The 25,542-nt window shown below is 46.1% G+C and overlaps 1 protein-coding gene and 1 pseudogene across 10 annotated transcripts in view; both read left to right on the top strand.

The window, feature by feature from the left end:
• The window catches only part of FCHO1 (FCH and mu domain containing endocytic adaptor 1), a 294,097-nt gene that overhangs the window by 91,303 nt on the left and 177,252 nt on the right, over window positions 1-25,542 (top strand). The gene's annotated exons all lie outside the window — the stretch shown is intronic.
• On the top strand, window positions 23,839-23,957 carry LOC120925452 (annotated as a pseudogene).

Genomic DNA, 25,542 nt, shown 5'->3' with positions numbered 1-25,542 from the left:
TATCTCACTATTTTTGACTTTTCAGAGCCTGTCAAGTCCTTCTTTTGACCCATTTTGCCAAAGGAAAGGAAGTTGACTAATAATTATGCACACCTGATATAGGGTGTTGATGTCATTAGACCACACACCTTCTCATTACAGAGATGCACATCACCTAATATGCTTAATTGGTAGTAGGCTTTCGAGCCTATACAGCTTGGAGTAAGACAACATGCATAAAGAGGATGATGTGGTCAAAATACTCATTTGCCTAATAATTCTGCACTCCCTGTAGTTATGTGGGGCTTTTATTATATGCACATTTTTCTACACAGTCATTGGTATTTGTAATGGAATTTGATGGGGCAAAAGACAGTGGATATAAAAGGTCCACACGCCTTTTGGACTGAGTGGGCAAAGATTTCCAAGGCAAGATGTGCCATGCTGATGGACTCCAAAAGACTAAGGGCCGGTTCACACTAGAGGATCACAGCCTGGATGTGTTCCTGCATGTGCATTTTCATGCGTTTTTGTTGTGTTTGCTGTTTTCATGCATTTTTTTTTTTTTGCTGTAATGTGTTTTGATGTGCTCTGGTGCATTTTTCTACGTTCCAGTACAGTTCTGCGCAGAAAAAAACACATTGGACTGCATCTGATGTGAATTGGCTTTGGGATGCTGTCATAAAATCAAAAAGTGCTTCAACAAAGTATTTAAGGGTGTGCATTTTTATGCAAATGCATTATCCACTTGCCATCCAGCGACTTTCTTGGGCTCTCCTGTCCCACCAGCTGAGCAAAGCCTGGAACATTTTGGCTATGGTAACTCAGAAGTTTTACCCGTATGTCAATGATGCCATTTAAAAAAAAAAATCAAAAGCATTTGAAAACAGCGATCTTGGTGTGTTTGAATGTCTTTTCAGGGGAGAGGAGGAATTTGGGGTCTTACTAGACCCCATCTCTCTCCATAAAGAGTACCTGTCACATGCCTATTGCTGTCACAAGTATGTTTACAAAAATTAAAGCAATAGTGTAAAAAAAAATAATAATAATAAAAAAAAAATGAAAGCGCCCCTGTTCCCCCTGTGTTTGCGCACAAAGACAGTCACGCGGCTATTCGTTTATAGCCGCCCCATCGCGATCGCTCCCCGGAGCTGAAGAACGGGGAGAGCCGTCCAAAAATGTGTCAAAATTGTCCGAAGTGTCTGCCATAATGTCGCAGTCACGAAAAAAATCGCTGATCGCCGCCAATAGTAGTAAAAAAAAAAAAAAATAATAAAAATGCAATAAAACTATCCCCTATTTTGTAAACGCTATAAATTTTGCGCAAACCAATCGATAAACACTTATTGCGATTTTTTTTTTTACCAAAAATAGGTAGAAGAATACGTATCGGCCTAAACTGAGGGAAACATTTTTTTTTATATATGTTTTTGGGGGATATTTATTATAGCAAAAAGTAAAAAATATAGAATTTTTTTCAAAATTGTCGCTCTATTTTTGTTTATAGCGCAAAAAATAAAAACCGCAGAGGTGATCAAATACCACCAAAAGAAAGCTCTATTTGTGGGGAAAAAAGGACGCCAATTTTGTTTGGGAGCCACGTCGCACGACTGCGCAATTGTCTGTTAAAGCGACGCAGTGCCTAATCGCAAAACCTGGCCTGGGTATTTAGCAACAAAATGGTCTGGGGCTTAAGTGGTTAATGAACTCCAAAAATGGCTGGAACTCCACTTTAAAGCATGAAATGTTTAGTATCTATTTACTCGGAATAACATTGTATATATTACAAAAATTGGGTTATGTATTGTTTTTTGCATTAAAAACCGCTGCACAAATACAGTGCGACATAAAAAAAGTTTTACGTTTTATTCCCACCCCCCCCCCCCCTTTAGGCTCCTTTCACACTTGTGCAACTTGTCCTGCGACTTGGGACTGCAAAGTTGCATGACAAGTCGTACCCCATGATTTTCACTCCTGTGACCCAGAGTAGAAGCCAAGCCTAAAAAGCTCAATCTGGACTTCTCCTTTTAAAGCTGAGCTCCAGAAAAAGCTCTTCTGTGTACAAAGGAACTTCTAGTGGGAGAGAAAAAAGTAGCGCAAGGAACCTGACCAGTCAGTCACTTTTCTGACAAGGAAAATGCTGAAAGGAGAAAGCAGGGTGACCTCGCTGTGATGCTTCTCCTTCACAGTCTATTCACAGGCTGGTGCAGGTCCATGACCGCTTGGGCTAAGGCCTGATTCACACTTGTGCAGGTTGCAGTTTGCATATTGCAGGTGTATTTTGTGTTTTTTCAATATACATCTTTAAACTATTGAAATCTATGGAACCAAAAAAAAAAAGAAACCCTGGCCCTTTCCAAAAAAAGGCACAGATGGTGAACTACATTCATAGGAATCCATGTTTTAATAGACTGTATCGTGTTTCTGCAAAACGGAAAATGCACTAAAAAATGCATAGGTGTGAATCAGGCCTTAAAGGAAATGGGTTGATTGATACTGACCATAATTCAGTGCATGAGATGGAAACCATCTAGATGTGGAAAGAAGTGTATCAAAAGCTGCTCTTCCTTTTTTACGTTATGAGTGTGTGTGTGTGTGTGTGTTTGTTTTTCTTTTTAACATGCTTTAAAGATAATCGGTCATAAAAGAAATGCAAGACCTCTCCAGATTAGCTGCCTGGCTGTTATGCAAACCCTACTTCTTCAAAAATATAAAACCCTGACCCAGGACAGGTATGCAGATACAGAATTTCTGACTTTTCAGCTCTCCATACTTGTAGAAAACTGTTATGCCGCGTACACACCATCACTTTATGTGATGAAAAAAAATGACGTTTTTAAAAACGTCACTTTAATTGACCGTGTGTGGGGGAAAACGTCGTTTTATGTCTTCTAAAAAACAACCAAAAAAATTTGAAGCATGCTTCAATTTTATGTGTCGTTTTTCAAAACGTCAACTTTTACTTCACAGAAATTGACCGTGTGTAGTAAAAAACGTTGTTTAAAACTATGTTTTTTCACCCGCGCATGCCCAGAAGCTACTTATGAAGCGAGCTTCAATGGAAAAAGTGGTGAGAACGTAACCTCGCTTTGCTAGAACATTGTGAGAAAAACGATGGTGTGTAGGCAACTTCGTCTTTTTACTTCACAGAAAATGTCGTTTTTTTTCATCACATAAAGTGATGGTGTGTACCCGGCATTAAAGTGCAAGTTCACCTTTTCAGAAAAAATTAAAAGGTGAATGACCATCTTACAAATTACCCTAAGCCTATTAATTGTGGTTAGAATGGATGGATTGGCAGATGGACTTAATGGGCACAACACGACTAGATACAAATTCTTTAGCTTTATTACAAATTACAATTTTTAATAATACAATGAATAGCATGACATAACTATTCATGACAAGAACACTGAATAACAAATAACAACACACCACCTAACAACCCATATATAAGGTAATGTACTGAATTAAATGACACAGGGTCACCTCCTACAGTATAGTGGTAGATAGTGATATGGCAGTTATTGATGAGGTGGTGTGTCGTATGTTGCTCAATTGAATAGTTATGTCATGCTATTCATTGTATTATTAAATTATAAATTGTATTGTTAATTTGTAATAAAGCTAAATAATTTTTATCTAGTCGTGTTGTGCCCATAAAGCCCATATGCCAATCCATCCATTCTAAACATGTATTCCAAAAATGGATTCCTCCCCCCCCCTCTGGTGTCACATTTGGCACCTTTTAGGGGGGAGGGAGGAGCAGATACTTGTCTAAGACAGGTATTTGCACCCACTTCTGGGCACAGAAAGCCGCACTATCTGCGGGTATCTATGCTACGCCGCCCCGGCTGTCTTCTGGGAAACGCGCAGGTCCCAGAAGACAGCAGGGATTATTTCGATCGCGCAGCGCGACTCGCACGTACGCAGTAGGGAACCAGGAAGTGAAGCCGCAACGCTTCATTTCCTGAGCCTGATTCCCTTACTGAAGATGGTAGCGGCAGTATCTGAGAGCCGAGCGGTAGAACGGCTTCAGGTGCCGACAGTGCGGGCGCACTGGACAGGTAAGTGTCCTTATTTTAAAAGTCAACAGCTGCAGTATTTGTGCTGACTTAAAAAAAAAAAAATCGTATTTGTTTCAAACACTGCCGATATTGATACCATCGGCCTTCCTACGGCAAATTAGTGCCCTCCTGATGAAATTCATCTGGACAGGGAAAAAGGCAAGAATTAAGAAAGAGGTGATGAGGTTACCCAAGTGTTTTGGGGGGATGGCAGTCCCGGATATTGCCAAATATTATCAAGCGCCACATTTGACGAGATTGATAGACTGGTGTAGAAACGGACACTATAAAAGGTGGGTTGAGGTAGAACAGCAGACCTGTCCAATAACACTAAGTAGAGCCCCTTGGTGTTATAAGTTATTGCCAAGTAAGATGAAGAAACATCCCATAATTGGCCCAACGTTGTCAATCGCAGCTAAAATATGTAAAAATCCAAAATTCTCATCGAAGTGTTCTCCCCTGTTCCCTATATTAGGGAACCCAGGCTTCATACCAGGTACAGCAGGAGCAGTTTTTAATAAATTAAAACAATGGGGTAAAGTACAGGTATCACATTTTCTGCAAACTGGTATGTGGCCATCATTGGAGGCCCTAACAAGGAGAGGAGGGAATTATGAGTTATCCTTTTGGCAAGCATTTCAAATAAGCAACTTTTTAAGATCCCTGGGACAACCATCTAATTTTCGGCGACAACTAACAAAATTTGAACAATACTGCGACGAGGAGGAACCAATACAAAGAGTGAGTTCAAAGATGTATAGACTATTGAATTCCCCTCAGGAGGATTTTGAGTTGCCGGGACTGGGGAAATGGGAAAGAGATCTGGGGAGAAATTTCTCACAGACTCAACGTAAACACATAATTCACTTAGCACTAAACTCCTCAATATCTACGCGAATACAGGAATCCAATTATAAACTATTGTTCCAATGGTATTATACACCAGTAAGGTTACATAAATTTTCTAAAGGCTACTCAGAGTATTATTGGAGATGTGGTGTGGAGCAGGGAACCTTGCTGCATATATTTTGGTCCTGTGCAAAAGTAAGAGATTACTGGAAGGAAGTCCAGAGAATTGTTCAAAAATTTACGGAGTACCAGATTCAGGAGGATCCAGCTTTTTTTCTGCTCCATTGCTCACAAATCCCAGTGCGAGAGTACAAAAAGATGGTGATATGTCACATGATAAATACTGCCAGAAATGGAATAACATTACAATGGAGAGACAGTAGATCACCCTCTATTGCGAGATGGCTCAATAGAGTGAGAGAGACTGGAGCTATAGAAGACCTGATCCTCTCAGCCCGGAACAAAAGGGAACAGTATGTAGAAACTTGGACAGGTTGGAATCAGTTTATGAGTACGGAAGAGGGGAAGAGATTACTGGTGGAATAGATAGGGGAGAGAAGAATCCTTTTTGGGTAGAAGTGATATGGGAGAGGCCGAAGGGTTGAAGTAAGGGAGGATCCGTCCGTCTCCGGCGAGGTAGGGGAGGGAGAGGAGGGGAGGGGGTTGGCGGGGTTTTCTCTTTTTTTTTTTTTGGTTGTTGTTTTGTTTTGTTGAGGATTATGTTGATTCTAGGTTTAAGGGGGGGTTAGGTGGGGTATAGGAATGGACAAGGGAACAGAGGGGAGGAAGAAGTGTGAGGTCAATACAGTGGTATTAGGAAACGGGAAAAGAAGTTACTGATAAAAGGCAGGCGGGCATGGGAACAGAGCAAGAGGACCGGGGAGGTACTGCTTTTGGTTTATTCTTCTTAAGTTTCTGAATCCCCACCTGTTTATTTGCTAGCCCATCATAAGTGTGTAGTGATAAGAACTATATGATTATGTATCCATTGTATAAGATATGTTAACCTTCTGTGAACCTTACCATAAAAGAAAAATAAAAGAAAAGATTTAAATATGAAAAAAAAAAAAAAAAAAAAAATCAGCGGCCCTCCACTTTAACATTATACAAGTATACACTTTCCATAGTATTGCTAGAGCACCATTCTTAATGTCTGTGCAATGTCCTTTCAGTGCAAGTTCTGCAATGTCCTTTCAGTGCAAGTTCTTTGACACTATTCACTTATCATTGCTTCCATTCTTTTACATAAAATGCCAGACCATTGCTAATTTGATTTCCTACTTCCTGTGTATCCAGATGTCTGCGGAACTTAATGATATCAATGCACAGAACTTATTTCCAGAATCCTCTTACACCAATCTCCATACTTCAGCTGTTTGCTGCAGACTTAACCCCTGTACAACACATAATAGCCACTTGTTCCACCTAGTTTAATTTGCATTATTTTGGTTTGGTGTTACTGTATCGCTCTTCTGGTTTAGGAGGCAAAGGAATTTAACAATTTAAATGAATTTTATGCTTTTCTTAATTTTACCATTTTCTTAAATGATTTTGGTGATTTTTCCACTTACAGTTGATGGTTTAATTTATTACCAGCAAACCATTGGCAGTGTACATGTCTGTATTTTCACCTTGATAAATACATACGAGTACCTACTGTATATTGTACATGTTGGACACGAGTATTTATTAAACATTTGTATTCAAAATAAACTACTTTATAGATTTTTGTAAATCCTGGGCCAGATTCACGTAGGACTTACGCCGACGTATCTCGAGATACGCCGCGTAAGTCTAAATGTGCACCGTCGTATCTTTGCGCCGTACCCACAGAACTAGATACGCCTGAAAATAGGCTTCTCCCGACCGACGTAACTTTCCTCCGCCGGCGCATCGTGGGCGCATATTTACGCTGAACGCATCTGGCGCACCCATTGATTTCCTATGCAAATGAGGGAGATACGCCGATTCCCGAACGTACTCGCGTCCGGCGCAGGCTACGCGCGGTGCACGTAAGTTGTACGCCCGGCCTAAAGTTACCCCTCATAAAGCAGGGGTAACTTTGCACCAGACTTGCACAAGTCAGCTGGAGACTAGCTGCATCAGTACCGTTACGGACGAGCTGAGCAACCACACTTGCAGGACAACACATCTGTATGCCAACATGCCTGGGGCAGCCGTGGTCCTAGCACTACTACTACGTCAACAGGCACGTAGGAGGGCACGGGAGAGGATATACCGCACGCGCATGAACGTCTTTGGCATGGGGGATTCGGAGGTGTATCACATCTTCAGATTCAGCCCTGCTGTCATCAGCCCTGCAGGATGACATCACCAGCAAGACAAAACGCTCACATGCAGTGCAGCCACTGGTCAAGGTACTGGCAACACTGCATTTCCTTGCAAGTGTATCTTTTCAAAGAACAAGTGGAGTCGTGGCTGGCATGTCACAATCCACCATGAGCAGATGCGTGCACCAGGTTGTCCCCGCAATCCTCACACGCATGTCCCACCACATCATCAAACCCACCCATGAGCATCTGCGGCAGAAGGCAAGGCAGGATTTCTACACAATTGTAGGATTCCCACGCACCGTGGGGGCCATTGATTGCACACATGTGGCACTACGGCCCCCCTGTGCCACAGAGCACATGTACCGCAATTGTAAGCGTTGGCATTCCATCAATGTACAGGTGATAGCCGATGCCCAATGCCTCATATGACACGGCCGTGCCAAACACCCAGGGTCCAGCCACGACAGCTACATAAACCGTCAAAGCAACATCCCAACAGAATTCGAACAGAACGTGTATGGGGACAGTTGGTTGGTTGGTGAGTGACATGGGAGTCAGGCATGACTGTCCGACCCCATGATGCAGACATCACGAGGGGCACATGCACGGCTAACATCCTCCTGTCTTTTCCCTTCCAGGTGACTCTGCATATGCACTTGGGCCCCATCTCATGACTCCATACCGGGATACCCAAAGCAGAGGAGAGAGAAGATACAATGATGCACACATACGTACCCGTGCAGTGGTGGAACGCACATTTGGCCTCCTGAAGTCCTGTTTCTGATGCCTGGATAATTCTGGGGGGACCCTGTTGTATTCCTTAAACTTTGTGTGCCAGATCATCGGTGCATGTTGCATGCTACACAACTACGCCATGAACAAGGGTCTGGAGATTGACATACGTGAAGACCTGACCCCCGAACCAGACAGTCCCTCCCTGTTTGAGGCTACCCCGTCTGCTGAGGGAACAGCAGTCAGGAGTTGCCTCGTGGAACGCATCTTTGCACGTTAAACACACACATTCATCATGTCACACGGACAATGCACGCATGCACATCACTGTGGTCCCCAGCTCACACACACCACATCCACCTCACATTGGATTAGCCCAAGTCCACCATGCAGGACTTGGGAGCAGCAACGCCGCGCCACAGCCCCAATGGTGTCACTGTCCATTCATACCACATTCACACGGTCGTGGGGATAACTTATCCCCGACGACCCAGGGGGACACCCCTTACTGGCAGGTATGTCACCCCCACATTCACACACCAGTCACACTGTATGTAGCCTGCACTACTGACCGTGTGCAGTCATAAAACAAAAAAAACTCTTTACCAAAGCATAAATACAAAAAAAAAGGCTTTTCACCAGAGCATAAATACAAAAAAAAGGGAATCAATTGCCCTGGCGTGGGTTACGCCTGGTGCCCCGGCTCCTAAGTTGCCTGGGGGGGAGCCTCAGGTGAGGGGGTGGGGCATCCAGAGCAGGCTCATCCTCAGGTCTGCCAGGTGCTGGCTGCCTGCCCTCCAACGCCATTACGTCACTGCGTATGCTCCGTTCATGATACGCCGGGCGTAAAACACTGCTCCACGCTCGGACCATCATTTGCATAAGGTCACACCCACTTACACTTACGCTGGCTTATGCCTACGAAATTAAGTTACGCTGTGCATTTCTGCTCTTCCTATTTATTCTTCCTTGCCTTTAGATGGTGGAGCAGGTGGAAAAGTGGATGTTATCAAGCTGGAGAAGCTTGTCTTTTTATACTTTGATGTCATTCAAAGGTTACTAAATGTGTAAATGGGCACCAATACCTTCATCCACCATATGAATTTATTAGCATATTAGCACAAAGTTTCCCTATGACCTCTATTACACTAACAGTTGGGGGTAGGTAAAACCACATGGCTGAGCTGCATTTTACTTCCCCCAAGCCACTTCCCCTGATGCTGCAAAGGCAGTGGCCGGCTGTGATTCTTTGCATTGTGCAATAGCAAAAATTATCCCAGCCATCTACTGAAATGAGTTGTAAGAGATCAGCAGCACTGAGATGAAACAAAGAATGTAAAGTATTTCATTTAAAAAAAAAAAAAAAATTACGGTTATGATACACAATGCTTTAGCAAACCAAATGTCAGTCAACTAGGGTTATACCTACTTTAAACCCCTACCTTCCCAAATACTCCCCGATTAATATATTATAGGGAAAGCACCAAGGCAAAAACAATGACAGGAATGCAGCACTGCAGTAAAAAAAGAACATAAAGAAAAAAACGTACAACAGTAATAACTTTATATTATCATTCATTCTTTTAGACCCCCGATCCCTCCATAAAGAGTACCTGTCACCACAGTTTTTTTTATAAAAAATCGGCATGCTCAATTTCTTTGAAAACCTGGAAGGAAAATAATCCAGAAATTAATGTCTGTTGCCGGTTAAGCTCCTGTGAAGTCACATCAAAAGCATTGAGCCGACGTTTTTTAGGGAGTATTTGCGACGTGATTCTGAGCATGCGCGCACATGCGCCGTAAGAACGGCCATTCATTTACATGGGGTCATGGCTAATTTAAATGAGGCACGCCCCCTACCTGCCTATTTTGAATTAGGCGGGCTTACGCCGGCCTATTTACACTACGCCGGCGCAACGTACGGCGCCAGATCTTTCTGAATACTGGTCTGGGCTCCCTATTTTACGTCGGCGTAGCGCATATGAGATGCGCTACGCCGGCCAAAATATACGCCGAGCTACGTGAATCTAGCTCCAAATGTCATAAATCGGCTTAGGCATGAAAGGGATAAACACCCAAATCTCCGTGCTATCAAAGGAGAGAAGACAGATTGTGTGTTTCTACAAAGTAGTGAGTCCCCTTTCCCCCCACAGTTAGAACACACAATAGGGAAGACAGTTGACCCCTTGATAGCCCCTAGTGTTAACCCCTTCCCTCCCAGTGACGTTTACACAGTAATCAGTGCATATTTATATTTATAGCACTGATCGCTCTGTAAATGTGAATGGTCCGACCTGTCCATCGCAATACCGCCAAAAATTGCAGATCACCGCCATTACTAGTAAATAATAATAAAAAAAAAACGCCATTTAAATGCAAAAAAAATCTTTCACAAAGTTTGTAGACGCTATAACTTTTTTTTACCAAAAATAGAATACATATCGGCCTTAAAGGGGTTGTAAAGGTAAACGTTTTTTTACCTTAATGCATCCTATGCATTAAGGTAAAAAAACATCGTACAGCACCGCCCCCCCCCGAGCCCCCATTTTACTTACCTCACCGTTCGAAAGTCCCGGGCGCGTGCTTGTCATTCTGTTCGGTTCCCAGCCTGGCCGTTGATTGGCTAGGCTGGGCGGATTGATAGCAGCGCAGCCATTGGCTGGCGCTGCTGTCAATCACAGCAGATGACGCGGCGTGCCGGGGGCGTGGCCGAGTGATACAGTCCGCGGCTATGGCCGCCGCTGTATAACGGGAGCGCGCTTTCAAAAGCTTTCCACCATGTGAGGGAGCTCGCATGAACGTGGAAAGCTTTTGCGAGGAGGAGCCGAGACAGCCGCCGAGGGACCCCAGAAGACAGGATTCGGGGACACTCTGTGCAAAACGAGCTGCACAGTGGAGGCAAGTATAACATATTTGTTATTTAAAAAAAATAAAAATTCTGCCTTTAGTGTCCCTTTAACTGAGGATTTTTTTTTTCTTTAAATAAATGGGATATTTACTATAGCAAAAAGTAAAAGATATGATGATCAAATACCACCAAAAAAAAGCTGTATTTGTGGGAAAAAAAGGACGTCCATTTTGTTTGGGTACAACATCGCACGACCGCGCAATTGTCAGTTAAAGGAGTTGTAAGTAAAAAATTATTTTTTGCTGAAATGACTGTTTACAGGGTATAGAGAGATAATAGTTAACTGATTCCTTTTTAAAAACAATTAAAAATAGATAAAAATCAATCATATAATGTACCTGTAGTTTCTAGTTTCGTTTTTGCATGTTTCCTGCTTCTCTGCTGTACAGAGCCACAGAGCCAATACAGGGCAGTGATGGTTTGGAAACGAAACTGATTGGTGCTGTGGGGTTTTAGACACACAGTAATCACACCTCCTTGATTAGTGACCACAGAGAGAAAGCTCCCAGTACTGTGGTTATTAGGAAACAGACGACCAGGAAGTGTGGAGATCAGAGAAGAATTACAGCAACTTGAGAGCAAAAACTAACAATGAGGACATGAAAACAGCACTGCATTAAGGTAAAGGAAGCTATTAAGATAAAAAAAAATTCCTTTACAAACCCTTTAAAGTGACGAAGTGCCGTATCGCAAAAAATGGCCCAGTGATTGAGCAGTCAAATCTTCTGGGGCTGAAGTGGTTAATCTCTGTGTATCAACTGAAGTTAATTACTTCACTGGGTGTATGTTAGGGTTTTAGCCCTTTAACCCTTTCGCTGCCAGGCCTGGCGCTCAATTTTTGTACACTTAGGTGGCCAGACGATTTTTTGCAATTTTTTTTTTTTTATTTCTTTTTTTTTTTTCACTTATAGCTTTCAGAATTTGTGAAAGACCCCTCAAACCATATATTTTCTGAAAGCACATAAGTAGAATAAAAAAAAGGTTCTACTATTTTTTAGACCCTTGTAGTATTTGCGAAAATGTTTATCAAACCAATATATTTGCAAGAAATACACTAAAACCATTATTAGCAGATAAAAACACAGCTAATTTTACAAAATTCCTACTAAATCTAAAAGCTTAACCTGTATTGAGTGAATAAATAACAAAAAAATTTGTAACTTTTAAATTGTGCCTTTTTGCGAAATGGAGAAAATTGAACAGACGCAAACGTGTAAATATCCAATGTTCTCAAAAAAATCTGAAGGTTTTAATTTTTCACTTTCAGAATTTGTGAAAGACCCCCAAAATAAAATATTTTCTGAAAGCATATGACCTCTAGAATAAAAAGGTACTACTGATTTTTTTAGACCCTGCGGTATTTGTGCAAATGTTTATCAAACCAATATATTGGCAAAAAATGCACTAAAACCATTATTAGCAGATAAAAACACAGCTAATTTTACAAAATTCCTGCTAAATCCATACTAAATATAAAAGCTTAACCTGTATGGAGTTAATAAATAACAAATATTTATACATTTTAAATTGCACCTTTTTGCAAAATGGTAAAAATCGAACGTACCCAAAAATTTCTCACAATCTGGAGTTTTTCATTTTTCACTTAAAGCTTTCAGAATTTGAAAAGACCCCTCAAACTAAACATTTTCTAAAAGCACATGGCCAGTAGAATAAAATGGTGCTACTGATTTTTTTTTGGGCCCCGCAATAATTGCGCAAATGTTCATATCACCATTTTCACTAAAAATACACGAAAATAATTAATATGGGGGGGGGGGGCGTGGCCTAGCGTAGGATGTGAACGGACGTGTTTGTGTAGCTCCGGTCTTTCCCTATACAACTCTGCTCCATCCTGATCGACCATTGCCAGCAGTCGACTCTTTCTTTGCTTTATCCCTCCTGAAGCGTCTCCTGCATCTCCGGGGGGCGTTTTCCCTGCCTCCCAGCTCACCATGTCCATGACTGGCTGCACTCTGACCCCCAAACTCCCGGATTTTTTTAAAGACAGTGCTTGTATTGCGAAATGCTCGTTAACCGCGTTACTCGCAATCCAAGGTTCCACTGTATGAGAGTAGGGCATGCCCTAAGAAGTTCACCAAAATATGGCAACCATGGCTAGATGTCTCGGAGGACTTCTGGGGGGGTGTCCTCTCTTCACAGCTCTCCACTCTCCACTCACAGCTCACAGTGAGTGTTATGCTAATGTGATTCAGTAATCACTGCTTGATAAATGTTTAGAGATTGTCTTATATGAAACTTCCATTGCCTTTGGGGTTTCTGGAGTTATACTGCTGACGTGTCATATGTGCTGTGAGCTTGAATGTGTGTGCGTGTGAATGGTGATATGTTTGTTTGTTGGGGTATTTATGTTTTGTGCAGACTGCTCAAATGTCCATTTTTTACACTATCTGTACTATGCTGCTACATGCACGTTTCATACAAGTAATGGCAGTCTGTAATGTTTTGTTTCTTTTTTTGTTGAAAATAAACACCTTTAACCACTTAAGGACCGCCTCCTGCACATATACGTCGGCAGAATGGCACGGCTGGGCACAAGCACGTACAGGTACGTCCTCTTTAAATGCCCAGCCGGCGATCGGGTCCCGCGGTCACGGAGCTTCGGAACGGGTCCCGTGGTTACGGAGCTTCGGAACGGGTCGCGCGCCCCGTTCCGAAGAGCACTGTGCTCGCATTACTCGCAGACTTTGGGGGCGCTTTAGGACCACTAGTGTGGGTGTAAAAACTAGCGGTACTTTACCGCCGACGCCCGGGTGCTGCCTGTATGAAAGGGCTTTTTGTGTGTTTTTTTTTATTTATTATTATTATTTACTTTTTTGGGGGGGGGGGGGTCTGATATCAAAGGTCTAAACAGACCCCCATATCTAATCCCTCTTCTGAACAATGAGGTCCATACGCCGTACTGACCTGGCCACCTGCGGACCTGGCAGTGAAAGGTTTAAAGGATAAATTCACCTTAAAAAAAAAAAAACACTCTCTCTTATCGTCCATGGATGGACACAGCGTTGTCAAGTCTTGACAAGTGGGTTATGTTCCTGTTCACAGGAGAGGACTAGGCAGAAACATGTTAGATATTTAAATACATGTTACTTTAACAGAGTTGAACAGCCCCTCCCAGGGGGCGGTCCCTGCGGACATAACCCTCCTCCCTGCAGCATCATTTTTTTTTTCTGCCTAGCAAATGAGAAGGACGTATGGCTCCCTTTGGGCTCAGCGCCATGAGGAAACTTTTATTTTTTATTTTATTTTATTTATTTTATTTCTTTAAGAATCTTCTATCAACTGCTGGCTGAGAGACAGGCTGGATATATAGATCCTTGTAGTCTCCTCAGTCCAGCCTGCGAGCGTGAGCACACCATTGCTAAGGGCTGGGTCTGCCACGACATACCCCATGACCATGGCCTCCTGGGGTGGCCGGTGATCTTTTGCTCCAGGGTCCACACATGACTGGGCTGTCTCACTCACAGTGGACCGGGCCTACTCCAACGCTGTTGTATGCCTGTCGGGAATGCGTCAGCGGATCCTCGCATGGACGGGTAAGTACAGTCCTCCCCGCCTCGGCGGGTCGGTACAGCTGGGCATTCCTGGAGTTAGGGGGTCCTCCTGTCCTCCCTTCCCTGCTCTCTGTCATGTTTCCCTCTGCTGCTCTACTACTGCTACCGGGGTGGACCTGTGGGGGGGCTCCTTTTCCCACCAGGGGACTGTGGGGTGTCTGGGCCTGCGTTTTTTTCTGTGGGGGTGTTTTTTTTGCCTCAGCAAGGCCCCATAGGCCTTCTCATCCACGATCGCGGCGTTTCGAGATTTTTTTGTAGTCTGCTGTTTACACTGGGAAATCTCATTGGCGGACATTTTGTTGTGGTCGTGCTATGGCGCAGCTTGCTATTGCGGTCGGCCCTGCTCTCTCTGAGGCGTCCGGCGGCTGTTTTGGATGTGTTTTGGCCTCTAGTGCTGGCTTCTACAGCGCGCAGCACAGGTCTCCTCATAGTTTACCTCACAGCTTTACCTCATAGCTTTTCATCACAGCTTTTTCCTCACACACGCTGTGTACTGAGGGCGGGCAGCAACGCTGAACAGTCTCTTCCTGGGTTGGTGAGTCCCCTGGGTAACCCCCCCGGTCAGCGGAGCAGGAGGGTGGGCTTTTATTCAGGTCTGAATAGGTCCCTGAGGGCTGTCTGGTTATGGAGTCAGTATCTAGTTCTTTTCCCCGAACATGCCAGAGGTGGCAGCTGGTGCTCCTGCACCTGCGGTTCCCATGGACACTTTGTCGGCAGTCCTGGAAACATTTGTTGCCAGGGTGGAAGCGGCGTGCGGGCGTAAGGGGGGTAAAAAGCGCCCTTCCCCCGCCATCCCCTGGGGAATGCTCTGACTCAGACCAGGACCTGGCTGTGGCTCAGGTTCCCGGTTCTGTGCTGTCTGAAGATGTGGACCAGGACCTTCCTTGTTAGGAAGACTCCTCACTTGGGTCAGTACAGGACAGGGCACTTGTCAGTGCCCTTATTAGTGCTGTGAGGGACTCACTTAAGCTGGATAGTGCAGCTGAGGCATCCTCTAAGGCAGTGGTCATCAACCCTGTCCTGCAGGGCCCACTAACAGGCCAGGTTTTATGTATTACCTTGGGGAGATGCAGTCTAGAATACTGCAATCACTGAGGAGCAAATGATATCACCTGTGATGTATTTCAGTTATCTTGCAAACCTGGCCTGTTAGTGGGCCCTGCAGGACAAGGTTGATGACCACTGCTCTAAGGGTCCCACAAATTAGACCGCTCTGTGAAGGTTTTTCCTTATGTGCCCTTCTTTGACAAGTTCATTGATAAGGAATGGGAAAAGCCGCAGAAGTCCTTTGTAGTTCCTTAGCGCCTTGCGGTTTGATACCCCTTTGAGAAGAGCCTCTTGAAAAAATGGGCTTCTCCTCCGGTAGTGGACCCCCCGGGTTGCCCAACTAAATAAGGTGACCACTCTCCCTATAGAAGGGACCCCTGCCTTCAAGGACCATATTGATAGGAGGTCCGAGGCACTGACCCGCTCCATGTTTACCATGTTGGGGTCTGCATTGTGGCCTATCTTGGCCGCAACCCTGGTGTCTCAGACACTGAATGGACAAAGGTTTTGCACCAGACTGTGGAGGAGCACCAACTTCCTCCTGAATTTATTAGACTGGCTGACCAGTTGGTTCAGGACCTTGTATATGTCTGTGATGTTTCACTGGATGCAGCCCCCTTGATATCCAGAGCTTCTGTTTTGCGCCGCCTAATTTGGCTGAAATGCTGGTCTGCTGACTAAGTATCCAAAAAAGCTTTGGCAGATTTATCCCTTAAAGGGTGGGAGGCTTTTTGGTACCTCGCTGGATGATATTATCAAGGATGTCACTGGGGGTAAGAGCACTCTCCTCCCTCAGTCCACCAAGGGGAAGGAGCCGCGCTGTAAGCCAGGTCCTTCGTTCCCCACTTTGAAGCTGTATTTTCGTCAGTCAGGGCCCGTGGGTAAACCCTCCCAGGCCGACAAGGGCTCAGCTGGAGGACAGATATGTCCCTGGGTGCGTAAGCCGAACAAGCCGGTAACCAAACCCGCCAATGCATAAAACGTTGCCCCTGTCCGACTCATGGGTGGGGGGACGGCTTTGCAGGTTCACAGCTCGGTGAACCTCCCTGCTCTCCGACCATTGGGTCTGCGAGGTGGTCTCTTCGGGGTACAAGATAGTTTCTTTCCTATCCATCGAACAGATTCTTTCCCTCAAGTCTCCCTCTCCTTCCAGCTCATCGGTCTGCCCTGCTAGGGTCAGAGCGGGACTTGCTAAGTTGCAGGGTAATTTTACCCGTTCCGCAGGACGAGAGGTTTCAGGGATTTTATTCGAATCTGTTTGTGGTCCCGAAGAAGAAAGAGGTCCGTCCAATTTTGGACCTCAAAGCCCTAAATACCTTTGTGAGAGTAAGGAATTTCCGCATGGAATCCATTCGCTCGGTGGTAGCTGCGCTCCATCCGGGGGACTTTCTGGCGTCCTTGGACGTCAAGGACGCTTACTTGCATGTCCCGATTTGCGCAAGTCACCAGAGGTTTCTGCGCTTTGCGATAGGGGAGGACCACTATCAGTTTGTGGCCCTTCCTTTTGGACTAGCGTCCGCACCACGAGTTTTCACCAAGGTGCTCGCACCGATCCTAGCTTTGCTGAGACAGCGAGGCATTGCCATTGTGGGCTACCTAGACGACCTTCTAAAAGCAGCTTCTGGCTCAGAATTAGAGGAGGATGTGTCTATAGCCAGCCAGACTCTCCAAGAATTTGGGTGGGTGATAAAAATTCAGAAGTCGGTCCTGGTTCCGACTCGGCGTTTGGAGTACCTGGGGTTGATTGTGGACTCCTGGAAGCAAAGATCTTTCTTCCCCTGGAGAAATTGCACTCTTCAGTCTGCAGTGAAGGTGTTGGCATCCCGCAAATGGTCGTCTCTCTGTTTTTGCATGCAAGCCCTGGGCCTAATCATAGCCTCCTTGGTCGCTGGACTCTAGCGGAATCTCGTCTGCCGATCAATGTCCTAGAACTCAGGGGTGATCAGACTATGCCTCTCCACGTGGTCGAGGAGGTTGCAAGGTCGCCCAATCAGGATTCAGTCGGACAACACCACGGAGGTGGCTTATGTCAACCATCAGGGGGGAACACGGAGCTTGGCTGCAGCGTCTGAGGTCGCTCACATCGGATGGAAAGAAGCGACCGTCTGTCGGCCGTCTACATCCTGGTCGTAGATAACTGGCAGGCGGACTACCTGAGTCGCCAGATGATGGTCCAGGGGGAATGGTCATTGCATCCGGAGGTATTTCAGCTCCTTAGCAGGAGGTGGGGCACACCGGACGTGGATCTCCTGGCCTCTAGCCTCAACCGAAAGGTGTCGAGGTTTGTGGCCAGGTCCAGAGATCCCTGGGCAGACGCGTCAGACGCGTTGGTGGCCCTGTTGGGCCAGCATCAGCTACTTTATGCCTTTCCCCCACTGAAATTGCTTCCTCGTCTGCTCCGCAGAGTGGAGGCCGAGGGGATCCTGATGATTGTAATCGCTCCAGATTGGCCTTGGCGTCCTTGGTACACCGATCTCGTTCGCCTGGTGGCAGGGTGTACCCCGGCGGCTGCCAATGCAGGAGGACCTACTGTTTCAAGATCCTATACTTCATCCTGCTTTACAGTCGCTGGCTTTAACGGCATGGCTATTAAAAGCCAGGTATTGAGAGACCGAGGTCTTTCCGACTCGGTCATCTCAACCATGCTGAGGGCAAAAAGTCTTCTTCCAGGTAAATCTACCATTGCACCTGGAAGGCCTACATCTCTTTGTGCGAAAAGATTGGGTGGCGTCCACGGACGTATTCGGTTTCCAGGGTCCTGCTGTTTTTACAGCGTGGAGTGGATAAGAAACTTGCCTTAAGCCCATTGTTCTTCCAGCGCCCTTTGGCGGCCCATTCTCTGGTTGGTACCTTTGTGCTGGGGGTTTGTCATATACTCCCCCCTCGCCATACTTGGTCCTCCATAAGGATAAGGCGGTGTTGCGCCCGCAACCTTCCTTTCTTCCGAAGGTGATTTCGGCCTTTCACCTTAACGAGGACATTGTACTTCCATCCTTGTGTCCTCGGCCGACTCATCCTAAGGAGGTTGCGCTACATACTTTGGACGGACACAGCACCCACCCCTCCCTTTTAGGTTTGTACTGCTTGTTACGAATTGAGGCTGCATGCTGCAGGGAGGAGGGTTATGTCCGGAGGGACCGCCCCATGGGCGGGGCTGTTCAACTCTGTTAAAGTAACATGTATTTAAATATCTAACATGTTTCTGCCTAGTCCTCTCCTGTGAACAGGAACATAACCCACTTGTCAAGACTTGAGAAGGTTGTGTCTGTCCATGGACGACAGAGAAAAGGATTTTACGGTGAGTAAAAAAATATTGGGAGCCTGGAAAGCATTGCAGCAATGATCAGCAGATCATAGGTGCAATGCAGGGGTCTTGCAGGCTCTGTGTGTAAGCTGTTTGGCTTTCCATTGTATGGCCAAGCAGTTACACACTAGCAGAAAGCATCAATGAACTACCACAGCACCCAACAGCGCCATGGTAGTTCATTGAGAACTACAAGCCGACAGCTGCTAAGGCTGCTGGACCTTGTAGTCTTCAAATTGCAGATCTGTGACGCGTTGGGTGGGCGGAACCATGCACGGCCATGTTCTTTGCAGGGGGGAAAGATCGCCTGCTACATCTGGGAGCTGGGGGGGGGGGGGGGGGGGGGGCCGGTCAATTTGGAACATGTTACACCCTGAATAATTACAAAGGTACACTTATCCTTTAAGCTTTGGCAATAAAACCTGGAAGCTGATTTCTATGCAGAAGTGAGGCATGAGTTTGTACTCCCCAGCTTTAGTAAATGAGCCCCCATATGTCTGGTTATAGAATCGGGGAACATTTTTGCATAAGAAACAATGTTTCACTTATCGTCCATGGACGGACACAGCTCCTTAAAGTGGAGTTCCACCCATAAATATAACATTACATTAGTAGTTTTAAAAAAATGTCATTAGTCCTTTAAGAAAAACATTTTTTTTTTAGATGCCTTCAAAGTGTTGTTGCTAGGCAGAATAGTTAATCTTCCCTCTTCCTGCACCTAGGTGCTTAAGCTTCCTAACCTACACCGCACAGACTCCTGGGAATGTAGTGGGTGTAACTTTCCAGGAGTCTGTGCACTCCCCAGTCTCGAAGAATCATGTGACTTGGACAGTACAGGTGCTGAAACCTGATCTGAAACCTATTACACTGCTTGTGCAGCACTGAGCATGTGCGAGACCTGCAAGGCTGAAATCCAGGAAGTCATACAGTCTGGCTTCATGATGCCCACACTTAAGATGGCCCCAGTCAATTTCTATTTTATAAAGTGTCTAAATGCTGTAACAACCTAACAAAACGGACCTTAGTTTACAGACTAACTTTACTAGAATACATTAAGCTTGTGTATTACAGGGGTATTTATATTTAAAAAGTGAAATTGTGGCCGGAACTCCGCTTTAAATCTTGACAAGTGGGTTATGTTCCCTGTTTACAGGAGAGGACTAGGCAGAAACATTTTGGATAATTAAATACATGTTACATTAACAGAGTTGAACAGCCTCGCCCAGGGGGCGGTCCCTCCAGACATAACCCTCCTCACTGCAGCATGCAGCCTCAGTTTCGTTCTGCCTAGCAAAGGAGATGGACGTATGGCTCCCTTTGGGCCCAGCACCCTGAGGAGAAATTGTATTTTATTTTTATTTTACCTTTTCTTGAAGAATCTTCTTTCAACTGTCGGCTGAGAGACAGGCTGGATAATATAGATCCTTGTAGTCTACTCAGTCCGACCAGCGAGCGTGGGCACACCTTTGAAAAGAGGCTGGGTCTGCCACCCTATACCCTATGGCTCCTGGGGTGGCCGGCGAGCTTTGCTCCGAGGTCCACATATGACTGGGCTGTGGTGTTGTCTCACTCACAGTGGACTGGGCTGACAGCTACCTTCATTGCGGTTGTAGCTCTGTCAGGAATGCGTCAGCGAGTCCTCGCTCGGACGGGTAAGTACAGTCCCTCCCGCTTCGGTGGGTTGGTACGGCTGGGCATTCCTGGGGTTTCGGGGGCTTTTTCTCCTTCCTTCCCTGCTCCTTTCCCTCTGCTGCATTGCTAAAGCCGCTGTCCAGAGGGGGGGGGTTGGGAGCCTTCCTGAGGAGGCTGTGTTATCTGGCGTTTTTTTTTTTGTTGTACTGGGTACTTTCCTGTGAGGAGTTTTCACTGTAAATGCCCTAGGAGGCTTTTCCTGTTTAAATGCGGCGTTTTGCCACCATTTGGCCGGCGCTGGTGCCATTTTTTGGGAGGTTTTCAATTACATTGAAAACTCCCATTGGCGGCCATTTTGTTGTAGCAGCGCTATTGCGCAGCTTACATTGCGGTCGGTCATTTTCCTGTGGCCGCATTCTGAACGCTCGGCGGCCATCTTTGTGCCGTCCTGACCCCTGGTGCTGTATCCTACGGTGCACACAGGTCCCTTCAGACGTCGCACAGTCCTTCACCGTTCTTTTCCTCTCCACATGCCGTGTGCTGAGAGCGGTCGGCAGCGCTGGGGAAATGATCAACATGTACAAATATATAAGGGGTCCATATAGTGAACTTGGTGTTGAGTTATTCACTTTACGGTCAACACTGAGGACAAAGGGGCACTCTTTACGACTAGAGGAAAAGAGATTTCATCTCCAAATACGGAAAGGTTTCTTCACAGTAAGAGCTGTGAAAATGTGGAACAGACTCCCTCCAGACGTGGTTCTGGCCAGCTCAGTAGATTGCTTTAAGAAAGGCCTGGATTCTTTCCTAAATGTACATAATATAACTGAGTACTAAGATTTGTAGGTAAAGTTGATCCAGGGTAAATCCGATTGCCTCTCGGGGGATCAGGAAGGAATTTTTTCCCCTGCTGTAGCAAATTGGATCATGCTCTGCTGGAGTTTTTTGCCTTCCTCTGGATCAACTGTGGGTATGGAGTTGGGTGTATGGGATTGTATTGTGTTTTTTATTTTGTTTGTTTATTTTTTTTGTGGTTGAACTGGATGAACTTGTGTCTTTTTTCAACCTGACTAACTATGTAACTATGTGAGTCCCCTGGGTACCCCTGGTCAGTGCAGAAAGTGGGTGAGAGGCCCTAAATAGGGCCCTAGGAGCTTCAGTTTATTTGTAAGGACAGGTGGAGGCTGCATGCTGATGCACCTACATGTCATACATACACACTATGTAAATGTTTTAATATTTGGAGTCAGTATCTGGATCCTTCCCCACCTGGTAGCAGCAGCAGGTGTTGGCACCTGGGATTCCCACAGACGCTTTATTTTTAGCCTTGGACACTTTTTTACCCGGGTGGGGGCAGACTGCGGACGGGTGGGGGTTTAAAATGTGCCCCCTCCCCCCGTTATCCCCTGGGGAATGGGTAATAAAAAAAAAAAAAAAGAGCAGGATAAGGCATTTATGGGTGCGCTTCTCACTGCTGTAAGGGACTCTCTTAAGCTGGATAGTGCAGCTGGGTTTCCGCCGAGGGCTCTGTCTTTTTTTGGATCACACAAATCAGACCGCTCTGTGTAGGTTTTGTCCTTCTGTGCCCTACTTTGCTACTTTCTTAGATGTGGAATGAGAAAAGTCGCTGAGGGCTTTTGTAGTCCCTCACCGCCGGGTGGTTCAGCTCCCCTTTGAGGAGAGCCCTTTCAAGAGGGCTGGGCTTCTTCTCCGGTGGTGGACCCTCTGGGTGTCATGTATAGGTGACCATTCTCCCTATTGCCCCGCTTGTATGGATCTGACTGATAGAAGATCCGAAGTACTGATCCTTTCCATGTTTACCATGCTGGGTCTGTCTTGCGGCCTATTGTGGCCACTACTCTGGGGTCTTAGTCACTCACAGAGTGAGCATTTTGCACCAGACAGTGTAGGAGCACCGACTCTCTCCCGAAGTTATTAGGCTAGCGGACCAGCTGGTCCAGGGCCTCATATAGGTCTGTGATGCTTCATTGAATTCTGCGCCCTTGTTATCCAGGGCTTCTGTTTCAAAATGGTTTTATGCACACGGTGGTGTAGTGGTGAACTCCATTACTTGGCAGCAAGAGAGTCATTGGTTCGAATCCGGACACTGACACCAATCTGCCTGGAGCTTGCATTGTCGCTCCCTGTGTCTCCGGTTTCCTCCAAAGGCATGTGTGCATACACCTACATAATATACATACACACTATGTGTGTGTATTATTTATGGGTAACCCTCCCAGGCCGTCCCTGGGTGCATAAGCCGATCACGCCAGCACCCAAATCCTGCCAATGTATGCAGACTTCCCTCCCTGTATCTAGGTGGGGGGCGGCTTGCAGGTTCACAATTCAGTGAAACCTCCCTGCTCTCCGACCAGTGGGTCTGCAAGGTGGTCTCTTCGGAGTACTAGATAGGGTTTCCTCCTATCCACAGAACAAAGTTCTTTCCTCGTGTCTTCCTCTCCCGGCCCGTCGGTCTGCCTTGAGCAGTGTGGGTCTTGCTAAGCTGCAGGGTAATTTTACCTTTCCTGCGGCACGAGAGGTTTGGTGTTTTCTATGGGCCTCAGGCCCTGAATACCTTTTGTGAACGTCGGGTAGTTCCGCATGGAATCCATTCGTTCTGGGGTAGCTGCGCTCCCTCCGGGGGACGTCCTGGCGTCCTCGGACATCAGGGACGCATACATGCATGTCCCGTTTTGCGCATGTCGGTGTTTTTTTGTGTGCTTCGTGATGAGAGAGGGTCTCTGTCAGCCTGTGGCTCTACCTTTTAATCTGGCGTCAGCACCATGGGTTTTCAGCTAGGAGTTCGCACTTATCCTAACTTTGTTGGGACAGCGAGGCTTTGCCTCGTGGCTACTTGGACGACTTTCTTCTGAGAGCAGCTTCTGTCTCAGACCTAGTGGATGTGTTATTCCCATTCAGACCCTCCAAAGATTGGGTGGGTGTTAAACATTTAGGCCAGAAGGTGTAGCTCAGTGGCAGCAAGCCTGCCTTCTATGTGTGCGACCCAGGGTTCAAATCCTGGGCATGCCGACTCAGCGTTGGAGTATCTAGGGTTGATCCGGACTCCTCGTAGCGAAGGTCCTTCTTCCCCCTGGAGAAATTGCAGACTCTTCAGTCTGCTGTGAAGGTATTGGCACCACGCAATCGGTCTTCTCCCTGGGCACCTGCTTGTCCTGCTTGTCCTTTGAGACGGTAATGTATGCCCAGTTCCACACTCGGGTTTTCCAGGGGAAATACTGTCCAGGTGGTAAAAATCTCTTGTCTCTGAAATCATCAGATTCCGGTGCGCCATCTAGTCAGAGTCTCTCTGAGTTGGTGACGGAGATCCCAGACTCTTCAGTCTGGGAAGTTGTTTCTTCCTTTCAGTGGTCGGTGTTTACGACGGATGCCAGCCTCACGGGTTGTGGGGGCACCTGGGGGGTCCAGTCGGCCCTGAGTCGCTGGACTTACGTAGACCTATGGCCACACCTCCCTGAATGTGCCCGCTCTCGTCTGGTCTTGGTAGCTACCCAGGGTCGGGCCTGGCTAGTGCCTGGGTGGGAGACCGCCTGGGAATACCAGGTGCTGTGGACCCTGTCTACCGTTCATTGTCCTACTATTTTAGGCGATCAGGCTATGCTTCTCCTCGTGGTTGATCTGATCTGGTTTCAGCCAGAAAACGCCATCAGGTATACCGGCAGGCGGAATACTGGAGTCTTTGTGCTTGGGTGTTTCGGCTCCCTTGCAGGAGGGGCGAGCCTTTACAGGGAATGGATCTCCTGGCCCTCGTCTCCACTGCAAGAGTGTCGAAGTTAGTGGCCAGGTCTAGTGATCTGGTACAGACGCGTCAGTCGCACTGGTGGCCCTGTGGGGTCTGTACCGGCGACCTTTTGCCGTTCCTTCATTGTATGTTTTTAATCTCTCTAGATTGGCCTCGGCGTCCTTGGTACGCCGATATCGGGCGCCTGGTAGCGGAGGTACCCTGGCGGTTGCCAGGGCGGGAGGTCCCTCTGTCTCGAGGTCCCATACTTCCTCCTGTTGTACAGTCACTGACTTGCTCAACATGGCTATTGAAAGCTAGACTTTAAGAGACCGGGGTCTGTTCCCACTCGGTCACCTCAACAATGCTGTGGGCACGGTAGTCCCACCCCTCGTTTTTTGACACTGCTTGGGGACATCCCACTTGTCAAGATTTAAGGAGCTGTGTCTGTCCATGGACGATAAGAGAAAATAGGATTTTTTGTACTCACCCTAAAATCCTTTTCTCTGAGTCCATGGACGGACACAGCACCCACCCCTCCTTTTTAGGTTTGTACTGCTTGTTACGAACTGAGGCTGCATGCTACAGTGAGGAGGGTTATGTCTGGAGGGACCGCCCCCTGGGCGGGGCTGTTCAACTCTGTTAATGTAACATGAATTTAATTATCCAACATGTTTCTTTCTGCCTAGTCCTCTCCTGTAAACAGGGAACATAACCCACTTGTCAAGATTTAAGGAGCTGTGTCCGTCCATGGACTCGGAGAAAAGGATTTTACGGTGAGTACAAAAAATCCAATTTTCCTTTCCTTCTCAGTTTATCTTCTATCTAATAACCTGTTTATAATAAACCAGTCAGAATAATCAGTGATATTCTCTTTGGACAAGGTGTGTTATCTAACGTCTCTATTATAAAGCAATTGTCAGCTTTCAGGTCCATTATTCTGATTTAGAGGTTTTTAAATCCAGATAAGCAGAACTGCGTTTTAATATGCCTTTATTGCACTATTCTGCTAATCTCTATCTAATCAATCAGACATAATCATAACTACAGTAATCTTGTTTGGAGAGGACATGATGCAATTCATTTCCTTTCCTAGTATCGTCTATGTTGAAGTAAGGTCATTTGAACTTTCCTGTTCATTAATTTGATTTACTTAAAGAAAAAAAAAATACATACAGTATACTAAGTAAATACTAATGACTCATATTATAAGATGAAAATATCTGATCCTATTCTAAAACTAAATTGTATTTTTCTTGTAAATGGCTCTTGATTTTAGACAAGTTATTTTGGGGAAATGTGGGCGTTAGCTGCGGCCTTGTTGGCATTCAGAGAGCTGATCTAGTAACTATGGGCGACTGGTTTCCCTGGGCAACAAGGAGTGCCGCCTCAGCCCAGCACACAGGCTCCTTCTGTGCC

The sequence above is a fragment of the Rana temporaria genome, chromosome 1 (genome assembly GCF_905171775.1).
Source record: "Rana temporaria chromosome 1, aRanTem1.1, whole genome shotgun sequence".
Classification (NCBI taxonomy): domain Eukaryota; kingdom Metazoa; phylum Chordata; class Amphibia; order Anura; family Ranidae; genus Rana; species Rana temporaria.
Note: the sequence above shows the minus strand (reverse complement) of the source record. Positions and strands in the feature narration are given on the sequence as shown.